This window comes from Vulpes lagopus, chromosome 24 (assembly GCF_018345385.1).
Source record: "Vulpes lagopus strain Blue_001 chromosome 24, ASM1834538v1, whole genome shotgun sequence".
NCBI classification, from domain to species: domain Eukaryota; kingdom Metazoa; phylum Chordata; class Mammalia; order Carnivora; family Canidae; genus Vulpes; species Vulpes lagopus.
In genome coordinates this window covers 17,974,693-17,999,496 of record NC_054847.1, presented here as the reverse complement: position 1 = coordinate 17,999,496, position 24,804 = coordinate 17,974,693, and the positions used below count along the sequence as shown (strand labels likewise).

Here is a 24,804-nt window from a genome sequence, read left to right as displayed (position 1 = left end):
TGAAGTAAAAAGACTAGTCCTACACTACTAGATTTGTCAGTGGAAGTGCCTGTCAGTGCCTTTATGTTATTACTCAGTCCACGATGTGTTATTAGTGGTGGCACAGCAGTTTATTCAAATATATGTATAAGTACATCTATCTGAAGATTGAATAAACTAAGGTAATTAATGTTTTTATTCTACTTCAAGTTACATTTGTCTTCTAATTTGAATTCACATCCAATTCAGTCTTTTTCAGGCTTAGAATATTTATCAAAGTCTTAACTTGCCTAGAGACTCTGCTAAATGATTTGCATGTTTTAAATTATTTAACCCTTGTAACAATCTTTTGAGACATGTGCTATTGTCTAGGTTTTGCTAATGAATCAGCCAGGCTTCAATGCATTTAACGATTCTCGGCCAGAAAATGGCAGAATCCGTATTTGAATAGTTTGTTTGATTACTAACCCATTGTCTTTTCATCCTACCCTGATGCCAAAGAGCCTATTCGGAGCTGTCTGGTCAGGGTAAGTGCAGTATTTCCAGCTTGTCAGCTGGCAGCTTTAGTCCTATACCTGTACTACTAAACTGTAATACCATAATCTACTGTAATATTAATGTTGATTATATTTATCTGTAGCAAAAACCTGCTTCATGAACCTGTCACTAGATCTAATTTACAAGCATTTTGTTTACCACTTACTTGGCTGTGAAGGTCAAACCTGCCATTCTTATTTGTAGTGTAATTTATGAATAATGTATGCATCGACCATCCAGGAGTGATAAAGGTGAGCTTATACATTTTTCACGCTTATCCTCAATGGAAATAGCGGCCTCAATGATGATTTTCAGGCCTCTTCTTAGTCACGATTTAGGAGAACTTTCTGTAACAAAGGAAATGTTCTGGGACGCCTGAGGGGCTCAACGGTTGAGCGTCTTTGAGCCCCTCGCCTTCAGCCCAGGGCCTGATTCTAGAGACCCAGGATCAAGTCCCGCATCGGGCTCCCTGTATGGAGCCTGCTTCTCCCTCTGCCTGTGTCTCTGCCTCTCTCTCTGTGTCTCTAATGAATAAATTAAAAAAAAAAAAAAAAGGGAAATGTTCTGTCTTTGTGGCTGTCCACTGTAACACCTACAAGCTACTCTGACTATTGAGAACTTAAATGTGGTTAGTGTGACAGAGGTGCTGAATTTTGTTTTCTCATTTCATTACATGTTTATTGAAGTATAGTTGAAACACAAGGTTACATTAGTTTCAGGCATACCACACAGTGATATATTAACTTTATTTGAAAGAAACTTCATAGAGGTTTTCCCAAATTAGATAACATGTCTAGAAATGTACATGACTTACCAATATTGAGTTGGGAAATTAAAAGAAGGTTACTTGTTGTTTGTTTGTTTTGTTTTAATTCCAGTACAGTTAACATACAGTGTTAGCTCCAGGGGTGCTGTATAGTGATTCAGCAATTCTATACATTACTCACTGTTCATCATTGTACTCTTAAACCCCTTCACCGATTTCACCCATCCCCCCATCGAGGTCCCCCCTGGTAACCATCCATTTGTTCTCAGTAGCTAAGAGTTTGTTTCTTGATTTGTCTCTTATTCTTTGTTTATTTGTGTTGCTTCTTAAATCTCACATATAAGTGAAATCATTTGGTAGTTCTCTGTCTCTGACTGACTTATTTCGCTTAGCATTATACTCTCTAGATCCATCCATGTTGCTGCTGCAAATGGCAAGATTTTTTATGTACTTTTTTATGGATGAGTAATACTCCATTTTGTGTGTGTGTGTGTGTGTGTGTGTGTGTGTGTGACTTCTTTATCCATTCTTTTATTGATTGACACTTGGGTTGCCTGTATAACTTGGCTATTGTAAATAATGCTACCATAAACATAGTGGCGCATGTATCTTTTTCAATTAGTCTTTCGTATTCTTTGAGTAAATATCCCATAGTAGAATTACTGGATTGTAGGGTAATTATATTTTTAATTTCTTGAGGAACCTCCATAGTGTTTTCCACAGTGACTGTACTAATTTGTATTCTCACTAACAGTACACAAAAATTCCATTTTCTATGCATCGTCTCCAACACTTGTTTCCTGTATTGTTGATTTTAGCCATTCTGTGTGAAGTAATATCTCATTATAGTTTTGATTTAAATTTCCCTATGATAGCGATGTTGACCATCTTTTCATGTGTCTATCGGCCATCCGTATGTCTTCTTTGGAAAAATGTCTATTCATGTCTTCTCTCCATTCTTAAATTGGATCATTTGGTTTTTTGTTGTCAAGTTTTGTAAGTTCTTTATATATTTTGGATACTAACCCTTTATTGGATATGCCATTTGCAGCTATCTTCTCCCATTCAGTACATTGTCTTTTACTTTCATTGATGGCTTCCTTTGTCGTGCAGAAACTTTTTATTTTGATGTAGTCCCAATAGTTTATATTTGCTTTCGTTTCCTTTGCCTCAGGAGTCATGTCTAAGAAAATGTTGCTATGGCCAATGTTGGAAAAATTACAGCCTTTGCTATCCTATTATTATGGTTTTGAGTCTCACATTTAGATCCTTAAACCATTTTGAGTTTTCATGTATGGTGTAAGAAAGTGGTTGACTTTCATTCTTTTGCATGTAACTGTCCAGTTTTCCCAGTATCATTTATTGAAGAGACTGTCTTTCCCCTTTGCATATTCTTGCCTCTTTTGTTGAACATTAATTGACCATATAGTTGTGAATTTATTTCTGGACACCCTCTTCTGTTCCATTGATCTATGTTTCTATTTTTGTGCCAGTACTATAGCTTTGTAATATATCTTGAAATTTCAGATTGTGCTAATTCCAGTTTTGTTTTTATTTTTTAAGATTGCTTTAGCTACTCAGGATTTTTGTGGTTCCATGTAAATTTTAGGATTATTAATTCTAGTTCTGGGGAAATGCTATTTTTTTATAGGCATTGTATTAAATATGTAGATTGCTTTGAGTAATATAGACATTTTAACAATAATTGTTCTTCTAATCCTTGAGTATGGAATGTTTTTCCATTTGTGTCATCTTCAGTTTCTTTCTCCATATTTTGTAGTTTTCACCTGGTTAAGTTTATTCTTGTGTATTTTATTATTTTTGGTGCAATTGTAAATGGGATTATTTTCATAGTTTCTCTTTCTGCTGCTTCATTAGTGTATAGAAAAACAACAGATATCTGTATATTAATTGTGTAACCTGTGACCTTACTGAATTCATTTATTAATTCTAGTAGTGCTTTGGTAGAATATTTAGGGTTTTCTATTTCTAATTTTATTTAATCTGCAAATAGTGGAAGTTTTACTTCTTCCTTATCAATTTGGGTATCTTTTATTCCTCTTTCTTATCTGAAAAAGGGTTTTTTGAATACTGATTCAATTTCATTTCTGTTAATTGGTCTATTCAAATTTTCTGTTTCTTCTTGATTCAGTTTTGGGAGGTTGTATGTTTCTAGGAATTTATTTATCCATTTTCTTCTAGGTTGTCCAATTTATTGGCATATAATTTTTCATAGTATTCTCTTATAATCCTTCATATTTCTGTGATGTTTGTTGTTATTTCTCTTCTTTCATGTTTGATTTTATTTACTTGAGTTCTCTCTTTTTTTTAAGTTTGATTAAAGGCTTTTCCATTTTTTTGATCTATTCAAAAAACCAGTTCCTTTTTATTGATCTGTTCTAGTATTTTTTAGTTTCTATTTCATTTATTTCTGATCTAATCTTTATTCTTTTCTTTTTTCTTTTTTCTTTTTTTTTTTACTCGTTTTGGGTTTTCTTTGTCCTAATCTAGCTCCTTCAGATATAAGGTTAGATTGTGGTTTTTTTTTTTTTTATTTTTCTGGCTTCTTGAGATGAGCCTGTTTTGTAGTAAACTTCCTCTTAGAACAGTTGTTGAAGCATCCGAAATATTTTGGACCACTGTTTTTATTTTCATTTGTCTCCATGTTTGTTTGTTTGTTCTTGTCTTAGCCTCCATGTATTTGTACTCTTTCCAGATTATTGTGGTTGATTTCTGGTTTCATAGTGTGTGGTCAGAAAAGGTGCATGGTATGATTTTGATCTTTTTAAATTTGTTGAAACTTGTTTTGTGGCCTAATGTGATCAGTTCTAGAGACTGTTGCATGTGCAGTTGAAAGGAATATGTATTCTATTCTTTATGGATGGAATCTTCTGAACATATTTCTTAAGTCTATTGAGTCCAGTATGTCATTCAAAGCCACTATTTCCCTGTTAATTTTCTGTTTGAATGATCTGTCTTTTGAAATAAGTGTGTTAAAGTCCCCTATTATTATAGTATTACTATTGATTAGCTCCTTTATGTTTGTTATTAACTGTCTTATGTGTTTGGGTGTTCTCATAAATTGAGTACATAAAATATGTACAGTTGTCTTATCTTCTTATTGGATTGTTCCCGTTATGATTATATAGTGTTCTTCTTTTTCTCTTGTATAGTCTTTGTGTTAAAGCCTATTTTGTCCTATGTAAGTATTGCTACCCTGGATTTTCACTTCCCCTTGCATGAAAATGCATTTCCGTTCACTTTCAATCTGTATGTGTCTTTAGGTATGAAATGAGTGTCTTATAGGCAGGTTATAGATGGTCTTGCTTTTTTATCCATTCATTTAACCTTTGTTTTTTGATTATAGCATTTAGTCCATTTACATTCACAGTAGTTATTAATAGATATGTACTTATTGCCATTTTGTTACTTTTTGATGGTGGTTTTTGTACCTGTCTTCTCTTGCTCTATTGTCTCATGATTTGCTGGCTTTCTTTAGTGATATTCTTGATTCCTTTCTTTTTTTTTCCCCCTACCCCTTATTACTGGTTTTGATTTGTGGTTACTATTAAGTTTGTATATAACATCTTTTGCATATACCAGTCTGTGTTAAATTGATGATTGCTTTTGTTTGAATCCACTTTTAACTCCTCTCCCTCCAGGCTTAAAGTATATGGTGTCATACTTTACATTCTTTTATTTTGTAGAATACTGTGATTTTTATAAATATACTTATTTTTACTGTTTTTAGCTTCCTACTTTCTTACTCCTACTTATGGTCTTTCTTTTCCATTTAAAGAGTCCCCTTGAACACTTCTTCTATTAGGGCTGGTTTAGTGGTCATTAATTCCTTTAACTTTTATTCATCTGGGAAACTCTTTATCTCTCCTTCTATTCTGAATGATAGCCTTCCTGGATAGAGTATTCTTGGCTGCACGTTTTGGTTTTTTTTCTTTCACCACTATGAATGTGTCATGCCCCTTTCTTCTGGCCTGTAAAGTTTCTACTGAAAAGTCAGCTGATAGAATTATAGAGTTCCCCTTGTATGTAAATCATTTGCTGTTTTAGAATTTTCTCTTTATCACTACTTTTTAGCATTTTAATCACTATGTGTCTTGGTATGGACCTCCTTGGGTTGATTTTGTTGGGGTTCTTTATGCCTCTGGCTCTCAATTTCCATTTCCTTCTCTAGATTCCAGAAGTTTTCAGCTATTATTCAAATAAATTTTCTCCCCCCTTTTCTCTCTTCTTCTGAGATGCAAATGTCATTATGGTTGATGGTGTCATTGCATTCCTTCTTTTTTTATTTTTTAAAGATTTTATTTATTTATTTGAGAGAGAGCAAGCACATGAGCAGGGAGAGGGGCAAAGGGAGAAAGAGATGGAAAGGGACAGACAGACTCCCTGCTATGTATCTAGTGTATTTTTAATTTCATTTATTGAGTTCTTCATCTCCAATTGTTTTTTTTTTTTTTTAATTTTATTTACTTACTTAAGAGAAAGAGATAGAGCATGAGCAGGGGGGGTGGGGAGAGGGAGAAGCAGGTTCCCCACTGAGCAGGGTGCCTGATGTAGGGCTCAATCCCAGGACCCTGGGATGACCTGAGCTGAAGGCAGATATATAACTGACTGAGCTGCCCAGGTGGCCCTCCAACTGGTTCTTTTTTATACTTTCTATCTCTTTGTTAAGGGTCACTGATGTCTTCCACTCTTCTTAAGTCCAGTGATGATCTTTATAATCATTACTTTAAATTCATTGATTGTATTACTTACCTCTTTTTTGATTAGATCTTTTTCTGTGCTTTTGTCTTGTTCTTTCCTTTGGGACATATTTTTCTCTCTTCTCATTTTGTCTACCTCTCTTTTATCTTCTCTGTGTTGGAAAAGTCGTTTTTGTCTCCTGCTTGTGAAAGTAGTGATCTTATGAAGATGAAATCTTATAGTGCCCTTCCATGCAAATTGCCCTGTTCACCAGGATCCAACACTTCATGGGTATCTCCCATATGTGTCATGTTTACGGTACTATTGTGGCTCTGTTGCTTTTCCCTTCAGACCGGTTGTCTACCATGGCTCTCTTTGCCTATTGTAGACAGGGTTTGGTCCTTGTGTTGTTAGTGGGCAAGTCTGGGTCCTCCTGTGCTTAAGTTGAGTCAGAACAGGCATTTGTCAGAGATACAATAGCACTGAACTACAGGGCACTTTCCTTGTATTATCCCCTGAGAAGCTTTTGGTTGGTGGCCAAGGCCTGCAATCAGACCACATGTCTGCTCCACTCTACTGCTGAGGCTTCAGTTTGACTGTGATTATATCCTGTTCTCCCTTGGGGCAGGAGTCACTCTGGAATGGTACTGGCCCCTATCAGGACTGCTTGCACACTGCCAGGTTTGCAACACCACTTGAATGGGTTCCAGCCAAGGGCCTGTGGAAGGGGCAGGTCTGCAGGACAATGGGAGTGGGTGCTTGGACTTCTTAGTGCCCGCAAGGATTGTACCAGTTTGATGAGTAAGGGGACCTGCAGTTGCCAGAACCTTGCAGACAGTTGAAGGTGGTGGATTTGCAGAAGCACATGTAGCGGCATGTTGTTTTAATAGGGTTTGCCCAGGTCTGCTTTGGAAGGAAACCTAGAACCAAGGCTTGGCTGGAGGGGGCATGTCCACAGGATAACACATGAGGGAATGGTGCTGTTAGCAAGTTAGGTAGCAAGTATTGGTGCCACACTAGTGACGTGTACCGAATTTTATTTTATTTTATTTTATTTTATTTTATTTTATTTTATTTTATTATTTTATTTTATTATTTATTTTAATCAATCAATCTATCTATCTATCTATCTATCTATCTATCTATCTATCTATCTAGTGGCTACCATAGTAGACAGCACAGTTCTATAATAATCCCATAAGATGGGATCCATGGATGGCTCAGCGGTTTAGCGCCTGCCTTTGGCCCAGGGCGTAATCCTGGAGACCCAGGATTGAGTCCCACATCAGGCTCCCTGCATGGAGCCTGCTTCTGCTTCTGCCTGTGTCTCTGCTTCTCTCTCTCTCTGTATCTCTCATGAATAAATAAAAATAAAATCTTAAAAAATCCCATAAAATTATAGTTTATATTAGATATGAATTATATGTGTTATATTTTTAAGCCAAAAATATTTAATTGAATTTGGTCCTGAGAAACTTTTTTTTTTTAAGATTTTATTTATTTATTCATGAGAGACAGGGGGAGAGAGAGAGAGGGACATGGCAGAAGGAGAAGTAGGCTCCCCTTAGGGAGCCTGATGTGGGGCTTAATCCCTGAACTCCAAGATCACAGCCTGAGCTGAAACCAGAGCTCAACCGCTGAGTCATCCAGGCATCCCCTGAGAAATGTCTTTGAAGCAAGTAGTATAATTTATTAAATTGAACACTTAGTACTTGTAAAGGAAATAAGAAATTGCCTTACTCAGATAGCAGAAATATTATGGAACTAAACTTACCTCAGTTTATTTTATGCAAAAATCATTAAATAGGAAGTTTAAAGTATTACTTAATTGATAATAATGCTTTTAGATGGGTGGAAAAATTTAAGTTCAAAAGTTGCTAGCCATTTGGTCAATTTGCTATTTAAGCTGCAGATTGGAAAATAAAAATTATAATTGTAGTAAGGAATTCTTGTGGTGGCATTTATTTTTTAAAAAATTGAAATAGCAAATTTACCCAGGTTAGGAAGAAGAGTTCTAAAATCTTACCTACATTGCCTCTCCTACCCTACATTGATAACATTCCCACTTGAATATTCTGATATAGTTCCCTTTCTGTTTCAAGTGATTTTGTAAAGTGAGAAATAATACTGATGTTGGTGGTATACACACCTATGAGAATGATGAAGACATTTGGGGAGAAAAGACTTGAGAACCAGGATTTTAAACTTTATTGTTTGAGATAAATCAACTTAAGATTTGTTACTTTAAATTCTTCCTACTTTTAATTTAAAAATTTTTGTTACCAATGTCAAATTACTGTAAATAAATTAGCCAGTAGATTTTTCTTCTCTCTTCATTGTCACTATTCCAGAAGATTATGTTGAAATTTTGAATAGAACACACTAAAGATGACTACACTGTTAAACAGTTTTCTTCATAAGGAGAAATAGGTATTGGCACTAGAACTGGATGAAAACTCTTTTTCTTTGTTCAGTTCTTTTTTGGAATGTTTTTTTTTTCTCCTTATTTCAAAAGACAGGTAGAAATTTAAATAACTTTTTTTTTAATCAAAGAATCATAATTTTTCAGTGGAGCAAAGGATTCTGGTTTCTTCTCTCAGGGATTCTCTTTAACAGAATAATAATAGGACATTTTTAATAGGTATTTGTAGTAATGTTCATTCTTCTGTCCAGGACATGCTTCTTTCTTTTTCCTTTGATTTAAACTTCAGACTTTACTCTGGATAGAGTGGGCCACTAACATTGTCAGAATAAGCTGAAAGTATGTTAAAATGAGATGAAGAGATGAATTCTATTAGCATATTAATGGCACTGCAGCCCAAAATACCTCATGTGTATGAGAAAAATCTTATGTTTTAATGGAGAGAAGAATGAGGCAGAAGGAGTTAACAAAGTAGAATGATTATATTTATTATGTAATTACCAATTCCATTGTTAGATTATTATGACCCTGTGAATTGTGAGAATCTGAGAAGCTGTTATACATGTGAGAAATAGTTATGATCACTTTTTTTCCCTTTCTAGTTATTCAAGATTATAAGGGGTAACATGACTGGGGGAAAGAGATTTCAATAAACCTAGATTAGAATTTCCCAACCACTATGTCTGTCTACTGGACTAGGAGCTAAGAGACCTGTGTTCCAGTTTTGTTCTATAGTTAATTATGTGTCTGACCTTGAGCAATTTACTTAACTTCTCTTGGTCAGTATTTTATTTTTCCCTTCAATTCTGTATTAGGGTTTTCCAGAGAAACAGAACTAACAGTATATCTCTATTTTTGTCAAGACTGATTATGAGGAATTGGTTCACATAGTTATGGAGGCCAAAAAGTCCTGAAATTGGCAGTTGGCAAGCTGGAGATGCAGTAGAGTTGATCACATAGTTTGAGTCCAAGTCCAAAGACCAGAGAATCAGGAGAGCCAAAGCTATATGTTCTAGTCCATAAGATACAGGTTTGAGACCCAAGAAGAGCTGATTCAGTTCAACTCCAAAGATGAAAAAACCTGTTGTCTTGGCTTGATGATAGGCAGTAGAAGTTCCTGTATACTTGTAGAAAGGTTAGCCTTTTTATTTTATTTAGGCTTTTTTTTTTTTTTTTTTTTTTTTTATTTATTTATGATAGAGAGAGAGACAGAGACAGAGACACAGGTAGAGGGAGAAGCAGGCTTCACACCTGGAGCCTGACGCGGAACTCGATCCCGGCACTCCAGGATCGTGCCCTGGGCCAAAGGCAGGCGCTAAACCGCTAAACCGCTGAGCCACCCAGGGATCTCAGGCTTTTTTTTTTAAGTGGGCTCTATGTCCAATGTAGAGCTCAATGTGGGGCCCAACATGGGCCCTGAAACCACAAAGCTGAGATGAACACCTGAGCTGAAATCAAGATGCTCCACCTTGTGGTGTCCCTTGTTTTATTCAGGCTTTTAAGTGATTAAATAGGACCTACTCTGATTAGGGAGGAAAATATGCTTTACTTTGTCTACTGATTCATATGTTAGTCTCATTCAGAAACCCTCTCAAAGACCTTCCCTGAGCCTTTGTCCAAATTTCTGGACAACCCATGGCACAGTCAAGTTGAGCCATAATGTTAACTATCATACTGTTGCTCACACACACACCCTGCCCCCACCATTTCAAGGCTACATTCAAACACTTCAAAAGTACATTCAAAATAATATATGTAAGGTATTTTTTCTAATAAAGTAATAATTATTTTGAGTTATAGCATTAGCAATTAGTGTTGTCACCTATAACCCAACTTAAAAAATAGAACATCAGTGAAGATGTAGAAAATGAGGGCGAAAGAAATGTAAATAAAATTCAATCTCCTTACAACTTGCAACCCATTGACAAATACTTGAGGCAGGCAGAGTGACATTCCTGAAGGAACTTATAACTGCCTTAATGTTAGTACTTTGCCAGAGGCTAAAAACAACCTTAGCTTGACATTAGCCAGAGCTCCAGGATCCCTTAAGTCTTCTTTAACATATGAAAATACCTTTGGAAACTTCATTTATCTCTACACACTACCCACCCCCCAACCCCGCCCAAGATATATGTTAGTAGTCATCCTTCAAACATATGGCCCAGTGATATACATCTGAAGCATCTCATGACAAATGTTTTACTAAAAGGTGCTAAAGTCCTGGAAGTCTTGCTTCCAAATTCCTTAGAGATTTAAGCTATCCCTAACCCCCACTAACTAAGAAATATATATTCAGTCACTCCTCATTATCCCAGTACAGCTCTTCCTGCACACAGGTCCTGTCCTCATGCTTTAATAAAACCACCTTTTTGCACTGAAAACATCTCAAGAATTCCGTCTTGATTATACACTCCTGGACCCCAACAGCACATCACATGATACTACTGAATTTAATACAGTGTGTTTTTAATTTTTTTATTAAGGTATTATAATAGATAATAAAAAATAGATTTTTTTATCATAAACTTTTCAGATTCCAAGGAATGTTTATTGAAATTTGCATCCCTTTTATTCATCAATAGTTCTCAGTATCCCTGTAGTACCAATCACATAAGTTACTGAGCAAATAACATAGTATAAAATAAAAGTGATTATTCTTCTATGAACTTTAGACTTCTTGACATCTCCATTTCTGTGTCAGATAGATATGTCAAAACAGAACATTTAAAAACAATCTCTATTATAGATTCAGTGAAAACCCTATCAAGATTCTAGGTACCTTTTTTTCTTTGTAGAATTGACAAGCTGATCCTAAAATTTATATGAAACAGTGTGCCCAGAATACCCAAAGCAATTTTGAAAAAAAAAAGAAACCCTCACATTTCCCTATTTCAAAACTCTTAACAAATAAAATCAGAAATGAAAGCTATGACAAATACAAAGGATCGTAAAAGACTACTATGAACAATTATATGCCAAGAAATTGGACGACCTGGGTAAAAGTGATACAAACTGAATCATAAAGTTGAAAATCTAAACAGACTGATTACTAGTAAGGAGATTGGATAGGTAATAAAAAACCTCCAAACAAAAGTCCGTGAGCAGATAGCTTCATTGTTAAATTCTACCAAGTCTTCAGAGAAGAGTTAATACCAGTTATTCTCAAACTCTTCAAACAACAGGAGAGGAAGGAATACTTCCAAACTTATTTTACACGACAAGCATTACCTTGATACTAAAACCAAACAAGGATGCCACAAGAAAACAAAATTATAGGCCAATAACCCTGACAGATGTAGAAATCCAACGAAGTAATAGAAAGCCACATTCAGCAATGTACTTAAGGGTAATACACTGGGGACCTGGATTGCCCCAGTTGGTTAAGTGTTCAGCTCTTGGTTTTGGCTCAGGTTGTGTTAGGGTTGTGAGATTGAACCCAACATCGGGCTCTATGCTCAGTGGGGAGTCTGCTTGAGACTTTCTCTCTTCCTCAATCTGTGCCCCTTACCCCACTCATGTTCTCTTTCTCCCTCTCCCTCTCTCAAATCTTAAAAAAAAAAAAAAGGATCAAACATCCTGGTCAAGTGGCATTTACTCTAGGAATGCAAGGATGTTTCAACATCTGCAAATCAATTAACATGATAAACAGCATTAACAAAATGAAGATAAAAATCATGAGCGTCTTAATACATGCCAAAAAAGGATTTGACAAAAATTCAACATTTGTTCATGATGAAAACTCTCAACAAAGTGGATATAGAAGTAATGTACATCAATGTAATAAAGGCCATATATGACAAGCCAAGAGCCGACATCTTTCTCAGTGCTGAAAAGGTGAAAGTTTTCTAATATCAGAAACAATAGAAGGATGCCTACTAAAAAAAGAAAACAAAAAAGAAGGATGCTACTTTTTGCCACTTTATTCAACATAGTTTTGAAAGTCCTAGCCAGAGCAGTTAGACAAGGAAAGGAATAAAAGGTATGCAAATAAGGGAGGAAGCAATAGAACTGTCACTGTTTACAGATGACATGATATTATATAAGAAAACGCTAAAGACTACACCAAAAAAATTTTAGAACCAATCAATAAATTCAGTAAAGTTACAGGATACAAAATCAGTATACAAGCATTTCTGTACGCTTATAATGAAGTCTCAGAGAAATCAATCAATACTTTTTACAATTGCATTAAAAATAATAAAATATCTAGGAATAACGCTAACCAAGGGGGTGAAAGACCTTTATGCTGAAAACAATAGATATTAATGAAAGAAATTGAAAAAAACACAAACCAATGGAAAGATATTTCATGCTCATATATTAGAGGAATTTCTATCGTTAAAATATCCATACTCCCCAAAGCAATCTGTAGATTCAGTGCAATCCCTATCAAAATTTCAGTGGCATTTTTCACAGAAATAATCCTAAATTTCATATGAAACCACAAAAGATTCTGAGTAGCCAAAGCAATTTTGAGAAAGAAGAACAAAGCTGGAGACCTCATACTCCTTGATTTCAAACTGTATTTCAAAGCCAAAGTGATCAAAACAGGATAGTACTGTCATAAGAAAGAGCCACATAGGGCAGCCCAGGGGGCTCAACGGTTTGGCGCCTGCCTTCAGCCCAGGGCATGATCCTGGAGTCCTGGGATCGAGTCCCACGTCGGGCTCCCTGCATGGAGCCTACTTCTCCCTCTGCCTGTGTCTCTGCTTCTCTCTCTCTCTCTCTCTCTCTCTCGGATAAACAACATCTTTAAGAAAAAAAAAAAAAGAGCCACATAGATCAATGGAAGAGAATACAGCACAGAAATAAACCCATGAACGTAAATAATCAGTTAATCTCCTGTAAAGGAAATATGAGTATACAATGGGAAATGAGTTTCTGTCAGTGTTAGGAAAACTGGACTACTCTGTTACACCATATACAAAAGTTAAATGGATTAAAGAAAAAAACAAAGTGGATTACAGACTTAAACATAAGACATGAAACCATAAAACACCTAGAAGAAAGTATAGGCAGTAAGCTCCGTGACATCGGTCGTGACATTGATTTTTTGCCACCAAAAACATAGGCAACAAAAACAAAAATAAATAGAACCGTATAAAAAACTTAAAACCTTCTGCACAGCAAAGGAAAACATCAACAAAATGAAAAGGTAACCTTCCAAATGGGAAAAAATATTTTCACATCATATATCTGATAAGGGATTAATATCCAAAATAGATGAGGAAGTCTTAAAACTCAGTATCAAAAACAAACATACAATCTGATTAAAAATGGGCAGAATACCTGAATAGCTATTTTTCCAAAGAAGACATACAGATGGCCCACAGGTACATGAAAATTTGTTCAAAATCTCACTGATCATTAGAGAAATGCAAATGTAAACCATAGCGAGATACCACCTCACACTTGGAATGGCTATTTTCAAAATGATAAATAGTATTGGCGAGGATGTGGAGAAAACAGAACCATGTACACTATTGGTGGGAGTGTAAATTGGTACCACCACTATGGAAAACAGTATGGTTCCTCAGAAAATTAAAAATAGAACTACCATATATTCAAGCAATTCTACTTCTGAGTATTTATCCAAAGAAAGTGAACACACTAACTTGAAAAGATATATGTACTCCCATTTATTGCTACAAGAGAAATGCCTGTCAGCTGATAAATTCATGAAAGAAAGTTGTATATCCATACAATGGAATATTATTCATCTTCAAAATGGAATCTCAAGTACTGATACACTCTACAACATGGGTGAACTTAGAAAGTATACTGAATTAATGAAGTCAGCAAAAAGGCCACATGTATGATTTTACATTTGTATAAAATTTCCTGGAATTACATAGTGGTGATAGTTGCACAACTTTGTGAGTATACTAAAAATCACTGAATTGTACATTTTAAAAGAGTGAATTTTGTGATGTGTGAATTGTATCTCAATTTAAAAATGCTGGATTTAGTGATTTTTTCCCCCAAAACCTGCCCCTTCTAGTCTTTTGTTTCAAAAGCTAGAGACTATTTGAAAGGTGTTCTAATGTTAGAGGTGGCACATGATTGAATCAGAAAGAGATTCAGAGATAATCAATAGAGTGATAGTGTGGTTTTCTAGGAACAGACTGTTTACCTCACTTCTGTACTTCCCACCTACCCAGAAATCTTTGATAGGCATCACATAATGCAGTGGTCTAATTTCAGATCAATTATTAAGTGTGGATTTCTAGATTCCTTGGAAAAAATCACCAAAGTTTTAGGTGCCTGGGACCCTCCAGGATGAATGAGAACTCCATCACCCACAAGATTAACTAGATTGACACAATCTGCCACAAAGCAACTCTCATCTTTCCTCTAAAAATAGATTGTTAAAAATAGTGCTTTAACAGAATGACCTTGACAAGACTGATAGCTGTTCACTGCACATCCATTTCCTTTTCTTCTTGGGTATACAACTGGATATACCCCCACTTGGGTATACAAGTGGGTATATCCTCACTTTTCTTATAGGTGAAAGTAAGGTCATGCACCTGAATTCTAGGCAATGAAATATTAGCAAGAAAGACTTACCAAATGTGTTCCTTCATTTTCCCCTTCTGCCTGCCAAATGGGTAAGCTACATAGTGGCAGATCCTCCTGGAGCCTGTGTCCTTGAGTTAGATGAACAAAAGGTGCCTACCAACCAGAAACACCCCTGCTGTATTACCATAATTAGGAAATAAGTTCCTTTTTTAGTTGAATACTTACACATTTTGGAGTCTATTTGCTATTACAGCCATTCCCATCCTAGTGAATACATGGGTGACTACATTTCTAACAAAAAATAATGATAAAGAAAAATCACTAAAATAACTTTTAACAGAGGCAAGTTGGTACTAGATATTTTTATATTCCTAAGAATATTGTTGAGCTAATATATCTAGAAATGGTTTTATTCTTTTGGATCTTTTAAAAAAGTTTTGTCAAGTAGGGCCAAAGCAGTGTGGATTTCTAGGACTAATTTTGCCTTGCTCTGAAACAAGACACTTCTGAGTGTCCAGAATTCCATAAATTATGAGCAGGAACTATTCCTGATCTGGAGGTTGTTCTCTCCGATATTTCAAGTTAGTGTTTCCTTGGATTTAGGCATTTCCTGACTAGCACTTGGACAAAGAAGGGACCCTTTGTGCATTCCTGGAGCTTTCTCTTTGGATAGCTCTTTGCTCTTTACTCCTCAACCCTATGAAATTTAATCTTGTTCTCCCCAGATTCCCATTATCATCTCAACTCAAGGAGACTGGAGATTTCCAGGGTGGTCCTCATGGAAACTATGTCCATGTAGTAACCTTTAGCACTTGCAGGGCTCATGTCCTTTAATCCGTCCTTCAGAAATCACTGCCCCTTTTTGGCTCATGTGTAATGTCTTAAAAACCATTGTTTATTTTGTGGGGTGCTGGGGTGGCACAGTCAGTTAAGCATCTGATTCTTGGTTTCGGCTCAGGTCTTGATCTTAGGGTCTTGGGATCAAACCCCACATCAGGCTTCTTGTTCAGCACAGAGTCTGCCTAAGACTCTCCCTCTCTCTGCCCCTCCCTACTGCGCTCTCTCTGTAAAATAAATAAACAAATCTTTAAAAATATATACATTTTTTGCATTTTTTTTGGTTGTTTTAGGTGGGAGGATAAATTTAGTCTCTTTTATTCCATTTTAGCTGGTACTCTTTGTATAATTGTAAGAATAATATAAAAGTTTTATTGCTTTAGTTTAAATGGTGGCTGTTTGACTTTGGGTACATTTTTTAAGTTCTCTGTTTCAACTTTCTAATCTGTGAAAGGAAAATATGATAATACCTCCATTCTATAGGGTGTAAGGATTAAAAGAGTCTATGTGAAGTGCTTCAAAAAGTGGTGTATGAACTCAGTAAATGAGTTATTTTTTAATTATAATTGTAGAAAATGTCTAATGCAAAAAAACCTTTGGAGTGAGGGAGTTCTTTGTTTTAGTAACCAGCTCTACCACTTATTGTGGCCTTATATTTAGCCTCTATTAATCTGATTTTGCTCATTACACAAAGTGGATAATAATAACACCTACTCATTAAATAGTTGTGTGGGTGAAATAAAATTGTAATAGTACAGAACTCGGCATAGTGCCTGAGACAGATTAGGTACTAAGTGATTGTTATTTGGATCATCTATTGCTACGTAATAGATTGCCATAAAGTTTAGTAGCTTAAAATAGCAGTCATTGTTTTATTACCTCTAACGATTCAGAGAAGTGGTTAGGCTCAGCATCTCAGTTCTCATTCAAGTTCTCTCCTGCAGTTGCAGTCAGGCAGTTGCAGGTCTCTAGTCATCTTGAAGGTTTTCTCAGTCATCTGTCTTGCATTTGATTCTGGCTGTTGGCTGGGATCTCTTAAAACCCTCACAGCAGAGTAACTGAATTTTAAGAACAAGCATTCTAAGACAATTAGGCAGAAGCTGGATTCCTTTTTTATAATAGCCTCCAGAAAGTCACCTAGCATTATTTTGGCTGTAGTTACAGGCCTACCTAATTTCGGGAGGAGAGTCAACATTACCTTGCAAGAAAAACGTGTGTAATGGCAGATATTGGTGCAGTTATTTTTAGACAATACAGTCTGTCATAGTTAGCTACCATTCATGTTCATATATAGGCAAACATTTCACATAAAATGTTCATTTCTCCCCAGTACCACACTTTATAAAGTTTTCTATGTACTTCTTAAAGCTTTTCTTTTTTTTTCTTAAAGCTTTTCTAAAAAAGTTTTTCTTTTAATTACACTTAGTTAGCATACAGTGTTATATTAGTTTCAGTTTTATAAGATAGTGATTCAACAATTCCATATATCACTTCCATATATCACATGGTGCTATCACAATAAGTGCCCTCCTTAATCCCCGTCATGTATTTCACCCATCCCTTATCCACCTCCCTTCTGGTAACCATCAGTTTGTTCTTTATAGTTAAGAGTCTTTTTCTTGATTTGTTACTCTCTATCGTCTTTTCCCCCTTTGCTTATTTGTTTTGTTTCTTAAATTCCACATATTGGAATTGTGTGACATATTGGATGAAGTGACATCATAGGGTATTTGTCTATTACTTTGCTTAGCATTATACCATCTAAATCCATCCATGTTTTTGCAAATGGCAAGATTTCATTCTTTCTTATGGCTGAGTAATATTCTATTGTGGATATATATCACATCTTCTTTATCCATTCATCAGTTGTTAGACACATCGCTGCTTCCATATATCTTGGATGTTGTAAATAATACTGCTATAAACATTGGGGTGCATGTATCCTTTTGAATTAGTATTCATGTAGTCTTTGGGTATATACCTAGAAGTGCAATTGCTGGATTGTACTTTTAATTTTATTTTGAAATTTTTGAGGAAACTTCATACTGTTTTCCACAGTGGCTGTACCAGTTTGTATTCCTAACAGCATTGTAAGAGTGTTCCTTTTTCTCAATATCCTCCCAACACCTTTGGTTTCTTGTGTTGTTGATTTTAGTATTCTGAAAAGTATGAAGTGATTCTTATTGTATTTTTGATTTGCATTTACCCAATGATCAGTGATCATCATTTCATGTGTCTGAATGTCTTCTTTGCCATCTGTTTTATCTTCCTTGGAGAAATATCCATTCATGTCTTCCCATTTTGAAATTCACTTGTTTTTTGGCTGTTGAGTTTTTTAAAAGTTCTTTGTAGGGGCATCTGGGTGGCTCTGTGATTGTGCATCTGCCTTTGGCTCATGTCGTGATCCCGGGGTTCGGGGATCAAGTCCAGCATCAGGGTCCTCTCAGGGAGCCTGCTTCTCCCTCTGCCTATGTCTCTGTCTCTCTCTGTGTGTCTCTCATGAATAAATAAATAAAATATTAAAAAAAAAGTTCTTTGTATATTTTGAATTCTCACCCTTATTGTATATGGTTTTGCAAATATCTTCTCCCATTGCATAGATTGCCTTTTAGTTTTGTTGATTGTTTTCCTTTGCTGTGCAGAAGCTTTTTATTTGGTTGTAGCCCTGGTCTTTTACTTTTGCTTATGTTTTCCCTTGTCTCAGTAAACATATCTAAAAAAACGTTGCTACAGCCAGTGTGAGAGATGTTACCTCCTATGCCAACTTCCAGGATTTTTATGGTTTCATGTCTCAAGTTTTTGGTCTTTAATCCATTTGAATTTATTTTTGTATGTGGTATATGAAGGTTGACATTCATTCTTTTGCATATTGCTGTCCAATTTTCCCAAACACCATTTGTTGAAGAGACTGTCTTTTTTTCACATTGGATCTTGACTTTTGTTAAAGATTAACTGACCATAAATTGTAGGTTTATTTCTGGGTTTTCTGTTCGGTTCCATTATCTATGTGTCTGTTTTTATGCCAGCACCATACTGTTTTGGTTAACACAGCTTTGTAATATAAATTGAAATCTTAAATTGTAATGTTTCCAGCTTTGCTTGCTTTTCCAAGATTGCTTTGGCTATTGGGGGTGTTTTGTGGTTTCATATAAATTGAAGGATTGTTTGTTCTAGTTCTGTGAAAAATGCTGTTGGTTTTTTGATAGGGATTGCATTAAATGTTTAGATTCTTTTGGGTACTATAGATATTTTAACAGTATTTGTTTTTCCAATGCATGAGCATGGAATGTGTTTCCATTTTTTGGTGTTATCTTTAGTTTCTTTCATAAGTGTTTTATACTTTCAGAGTACCGGGTCTTTTAGTTCTCTGGGTAGGTTTATTCATAAGTATCTTATTTTTGGTGTAATTATAAATGAGATTGTGTTTTTAATTCTTTTCCTGCTACTTCATGATTGATGTATAGAAACACAACAAATTTCTGTAAATTGATTTTATATCCTGAGATTTTGCTGAATTCGTTGATCAGTTCTAGCATTGTTTTGGTGGAGTCTTTTGGGTTTTTTCTATATAGTATCATGTCATCTGCAAATACTCAAAGTTTTACTTCTTCCTACTGATTTGAATGCCTTTGAGTTCTTTTTGGTGTCTAATTGCTGTGGCTAGGACTCTCAGTATTATGTTGAATAAAAGTGGTGAGAGTGAACATCCTTGTTTTGTTCCTGACCTTAAAGGGAAAAGCTCTCAGTTTTTCTCCAATGAGGATAATGTTAGCTATATGTTTTCCATATATGATCTTTATTATGTTGAGATACATTCCCACTGTGCCTATTTAGTTGAGGGTTTTTGTCATGAATAGATGTTGTACATTGTCAAATGCTTTTTCTGCATCTATTGAAATGATTATATGGGTCTTATTCTTTCTCTTGTTGATGTGATGTCTTGTTGATTGATTTGTGAATATTACCCTTGTAATCCAGGAGTAAGTCCCACTTGATCATGGTGAATGATTTTTTTAATGTATTGTTGAATTCGATTTGCTAGTATTTTATTGAGGATGTTTGCCTCTATATTCATCAGGGATATTGGCCTGTAGTTCAATTTTTTAGTAGTGTCTATAGTAATGGTGGCTTCATAGGATGAGTTTGGAAGTTTTCCTTCCTCTTTTATTTTTTGGAATACTTTGAGAACAATAGATGTTACTCTTCTTTAAATGTTTGCTAGAATTCCCCTGTGAAGCCATTGGGGTTTTGTTTGTTTGTTGGAAGCTTTTTGATTACTGATTCAATATCTTTGCTAGTTATCAGTCTGTTCAAATTTATTATGTCTTCGTGTCTCAGTTTTGTTAGTTTTTATATGTTTCTAAGAATTTATCCATTTCTTCTAGGTTGTTCAGTATGTTGGCATATAAGTTTTCATAATATTCTCATGATTGGTTTTTTTAGTTCTGAGGTGTTTGTTATTTCTCTCTCAGTTGTGATTTTATTTGTGTCTTTTCCCTTTTTTTCTTGATAAGTCTTGCCAAAGGTTTATCGATTTTATAGATATTTTCAAAAAACCGCTGATGCTGTTTTCATTCATCTATTTTATTGAGGTTTTGTTTTTTTATTTCATTTACTTCTGCTCTAATCTTTATTATTTCCTTCCTTTTGCCAGTTCCAAGTTGTGTTTGTTCTTTTGGTGGAAGGTTAGGTCATTTATTTGAGATTTTTCTTGCTTTTGCCTACATTACTTTAAACTTCCTTCTTAGAACCACTTTTGCTGCTGGAGGTTTTGCAATAATCGTGCCTCGGATAAACCTCATGGGCTATGGTACCTTCACTGCACAAAGCTATCCGAGAGGTTTTGAACCTTTATGCTTTTATTTTCCTTTAATTTTGTTTTGTTTTTACTTTTTCTTTGATTTCCTGGTTGACCCATTCATTGTTTAGTAGCAATGCTATTTAACCTCTCTGTATTTGTATTCTTTTCAGATTTTTTTCTTGTGGCTGACTTCTAGTTTTGAAGCATTGTGGTCAGTCATGCATGGCATGACTTCAATCTTCTTGAATTTATCAAGGCTCATTTTGTGGCCTAATATGTGATCCATTCTGAAGAATGTTTCTCCATCTCCTCACTTTCAAATCAGTCTGTTGTAGGCAGCATATAGATACATCTTGCTTTTTCATTCATCACCCTCTGTCTTTTGATTGGAGTATTTAATCCATTTACAGTCAAAGTAATTATTGATAGATTTGTATATATTGCCATTTTATTATTTGCTTTGTGGTTCTTTCTGAAAATTATCTTTTTTTTTTTTTAAAGATTTATTTATTCATGAGAGAGAGGGGGGGGGGCAGAGACACAGGCAGAGGGAGAAGCAGGCTCCATGCAGGGAGCCCAACATGGGACTTGATTCCGGGTCCCCAGGATCAGGCCCTGGGCTGAAGTCGGCGCCAAACCGCTGAGCCACCTGGGCTGCCCCTGAAAATTATCTTTGATCCTTTCTTTGCTTTCTCTCATGATTTACTTGTTTTCTTTAGTGATATATTTAGATTTTTCCCTCTTTATTCTTTGAGTATATATTAGTATAAAATCTATAAAGGTTTTAGATTTGTGGTTATTATTTGTTTAAATTTTTATTTAAATTCAATTAATTAACATATAATATGTTATTAGTTTCAGAGGTAGAAGTTAGTGATTCATTAGTCTTATATAATACCCCATGTTCATTACATCACCTGCCCTTTCTAATGTCTATCACCAGTTATCCCATCCCTGCACCCCCACCCATCCAACAACCCTCAGTTTGTTTTCTATGATTAAGAGTCTCTTATGATTTGTCTCCTTCTCTAATTTCACTTTGTTTTATTTTTTACTCTTTTCCCCTATGACCATTAGGTCATATAACCTCTTCGTAATAGCAGTCTATACTAAGTTGATGGTCATTTAGTTTTGAACCCATTCTTTAGTCCTTTCCTCCCATGTTTTAGGTATATAGTGCCATATTTTATATCCTTTTATTTTGTGAGATCCTTGACTGATTTTTCACAGAAATATTCATTTTTATTGTTTTTATGTGTCTTACCTTCATAATGTCACTTTTGGTCTTTCTTTCAATTAGCAATAATCGCGCCTCGGGTAAACCTCATTGGCTACGATACAGCCACTGTGCAAAGCTGGTCTTTCTTTACAATTTAAAGAGACCACTTTAATATTTCCTTCAGAGCTGGGTTAGTGGTCATGAACTGTTTTAGTTTTTGTTTGTCTGGGAAACTCTTTATCACTCTTTCTATTCTGAATTATAGTCTTGTTGAATAGAGTATTCTTGGCTGCAGATTTTTTCCATTCAGAACTTTGAATGCATCATGCCACTCTCTTCTTGGAGTTTCTGCTTAAAAAGCCCCTGATAGTCTTATGGGATTTCTCTTGTATGTTATTGTCTTCTTTTGTCTTGCTGCTTTAAAATTTTTTCTTTATCACTAAATTTTGCCAATTTAATTATTATATGTCTGGTGTGGGTTTGCTTTTGTTGATTTTCTTGAGGTTCTCATGCCTCCTGAATCCAAATTCTCTGTTTCATTCCCCAAATTAGGGAACTTCTCAGCTTTTACTTCTTCAAATACATTTTCTGCACTGTTTATCTCTCTTCTTCTAGGACTCCTATAATATGAATGTTTTCACATTTGATGAAGTCACTCTATTCCTTAAGTTTATTCTCATTTTGCATATTTTTTTGTCTTTTGTTCAGTTTGATTACTTTCCAGTACTCTTTTCTAGATCACTAATTCATTCCTCTGCTTCTTCCAGCCTGTTGTTCATTCTCCATCAAGTGTGTATCTCATTTTGTTTATTGTGCCCTTTATCTCTTTTAAGTGTCTCACTCATGTCTTCCATTCTTTTCTCAAGTCCAGTGACTATCTTTATGATCATCACTTTAAATTCTCTATTAGGCATATTTCTTGTATTTGTCTCACTTAAATCTCTGGCCGTGGCCATATCCTATTCTTTCATTTCAGACAATTTCCTCTGTCTGTTTGTCATTTTATCTGTCTCTTTGCTTGCTTCTGTGGGTTAGCAGAGTGAGCTACTTCTCCTGTTCTTGAGGGTAATGGCCTTATGAATAAGAGGTCCTATAGTGTCCTGCAGTATAGCATTTCTGGATCTGCAAGGCCTGATGCTTCTGGGACTGTCTCCAATGTGTGCTCCTTACACTCTGCTGTTGTGTCCTGGCTGCTTTATCCCTCAGGCCAGTCATCTACAGATGTTCTCTTTGCCTGTTGTCAGCAGTGTTTGGTCCCTAGCCTGAATATTCTGAGTTTTAACTACATGTGCTCTGGTCTGCTTGTGAAATGAGACCTGTCACCACTCACTGCCACAAGAACTTAGGCCCTGCAAAACTTCTGGGAAGTAAGATGCAGTGTTGGCAGGGTTTTGGGCTGGTCTGTGGGAGAGTTTGCCACTCTGTGACTGAAGCAAGCATGACTGGTAAGGGCATTTCCACTGCCTTGGGGAGATGGTAGGCTTAGCATAAGCATATTAGGTAGTGAATGTAGGCATTTCACTGGCTCCTGCAGGTGGAAGATCGTGCTTATATTGAGGGTTGGGGGAGGGAGATGGTACCTGTCAGGACCTTTATTGCTAGAGGAGTCTCTTTGTGAATGCTGCTTCTCTGGGGCACACTCTGAGATGAGGAAATAAACTCCCTACTGTGTGCCCCAGGTGGTCTTCAGATTGCTGTTTCTACATTGTATGTCTACAGGCTATTTGCCCTGCCTTCTCTTCAAGAGTAGTCTTGTTGCCTTTTCAGGCTTTGTCTGAGCCAAGCTCACTGACTTTTAAAACTCCATGCCTTAAGCACTGGTTGCCTTTCTTGCTTTCCAAATGAATTGCTATGGGGATTCATATTCCCTCTGTGCTTCCTTGTATGCTAGTATGTCTTTCACCCCTCTCTGTGACCATGAGCCTCTCACTATCTTAGTAATCATGATTTGTTTCTCTCTCAAACTACATCTCCACACTTTGTACCTTTTTCAGTGTGAACTCTTCTCTACCTTTAGTTGTAGAGTTTGTTCCTCAAATGTTCAGGTTGATTTCTGTGGTATTAAGGATGATCTGATAGTTATCTATTTGTATTTGTGGGACTAGGTGAGCCTAGGGTCCTCCTATTCTGCCACCATCTTCTCCAACCGGAGCTTTTTTGTGCCTATATACAGTACTTGTGGCCAGCAGGTTAGCATTCTAGTTTTCAGTTGATATCTATAAATCATTAGTCCTTTTTTGAAGTGCAAGCTCCATCTTTTGTGATTATTGCCATTAATTCCTTTCTACCACTATTATTTATGAACCCCTTGTTTACTCCTCTGTGTTTGTGTAGGGTGTATACATGAGAGGGAGTAATTCTTGTGGGACCATCTTAGAATTATGCCTACCACAACCTCCTCAAGGATTTTTTTTTTTACTTTAGTTATGGTACTTTTCAGCTCTAGAACTTTAATTTCGCTATTGTGTACATTTCTATATTTTTATGAATATTTCCTGATTGAATAATACTCATATTTTCCTCCAGTTCTTTGAACATATTTATTCCAGCTACATCAGCTTCTTACTCTGCCAGATTTGGCATCCAGGCTCACTCATATTTTATGAACTGTTTTTTTTTTCTTCTTCCTATTTATTTGTATGTCTAGTAATTTCTGGTTGAAAACTGTGCATTTTAGGCAATATATTATAACAGATCTGGATTTTGTTTTATATTCTTTGCTTCCCATAGTGAGCTGCTGTTAATGTCTCTGCTTGTTTTTTTATTCTTTTTTTTTTTTTTTTGTCTCGCTTACTAGGTATTGTCTCTGTGTAGTATTGTCAGCTTGTGATTAGGGTAGATATTTTGCTTAAACACCTTGATCCCTTAAGGCTTTTACCTTCTACCTGTTTGTACGTGGCCTGAGGTACTCATTCAAAATTATTGTAATTTCTCAAGATTTCCTTAGTTTTCACTTCTCAGTGGGCTCTTTCAAGTCTCTTCTGTGCATGTCTTTAGTTTCCTAGTCAGAAGAGAGTATC

At 35.7% G+C, this 24,804-nt stretch overlaps 1 protein-coding gene and 1 non-coding gene across 4 annotated transcripts in view; one reads left to right on the top strand and one right to left on the bottom strand.

Moving 5' to 3' along the window:
• Positions 1 to 24,804, top strand: part of ZRANB3 (zinc finger RANBP2-type containing 3) — a 310,106-nt gene that overhangs the window by 56,292 nt on the left and 229,010 nt on the right. The gene's annotated exons all lie outside the window — the stretch shown is intronic.
• LOC121482174 lies at positions 21,788 to 21,922 on the bottom strand. Its single transcript, XR_005985534.1, has one exon. It is a non-coding gene; the product is annotated as a U4 spliceosomal RNA (small nuclear RNA).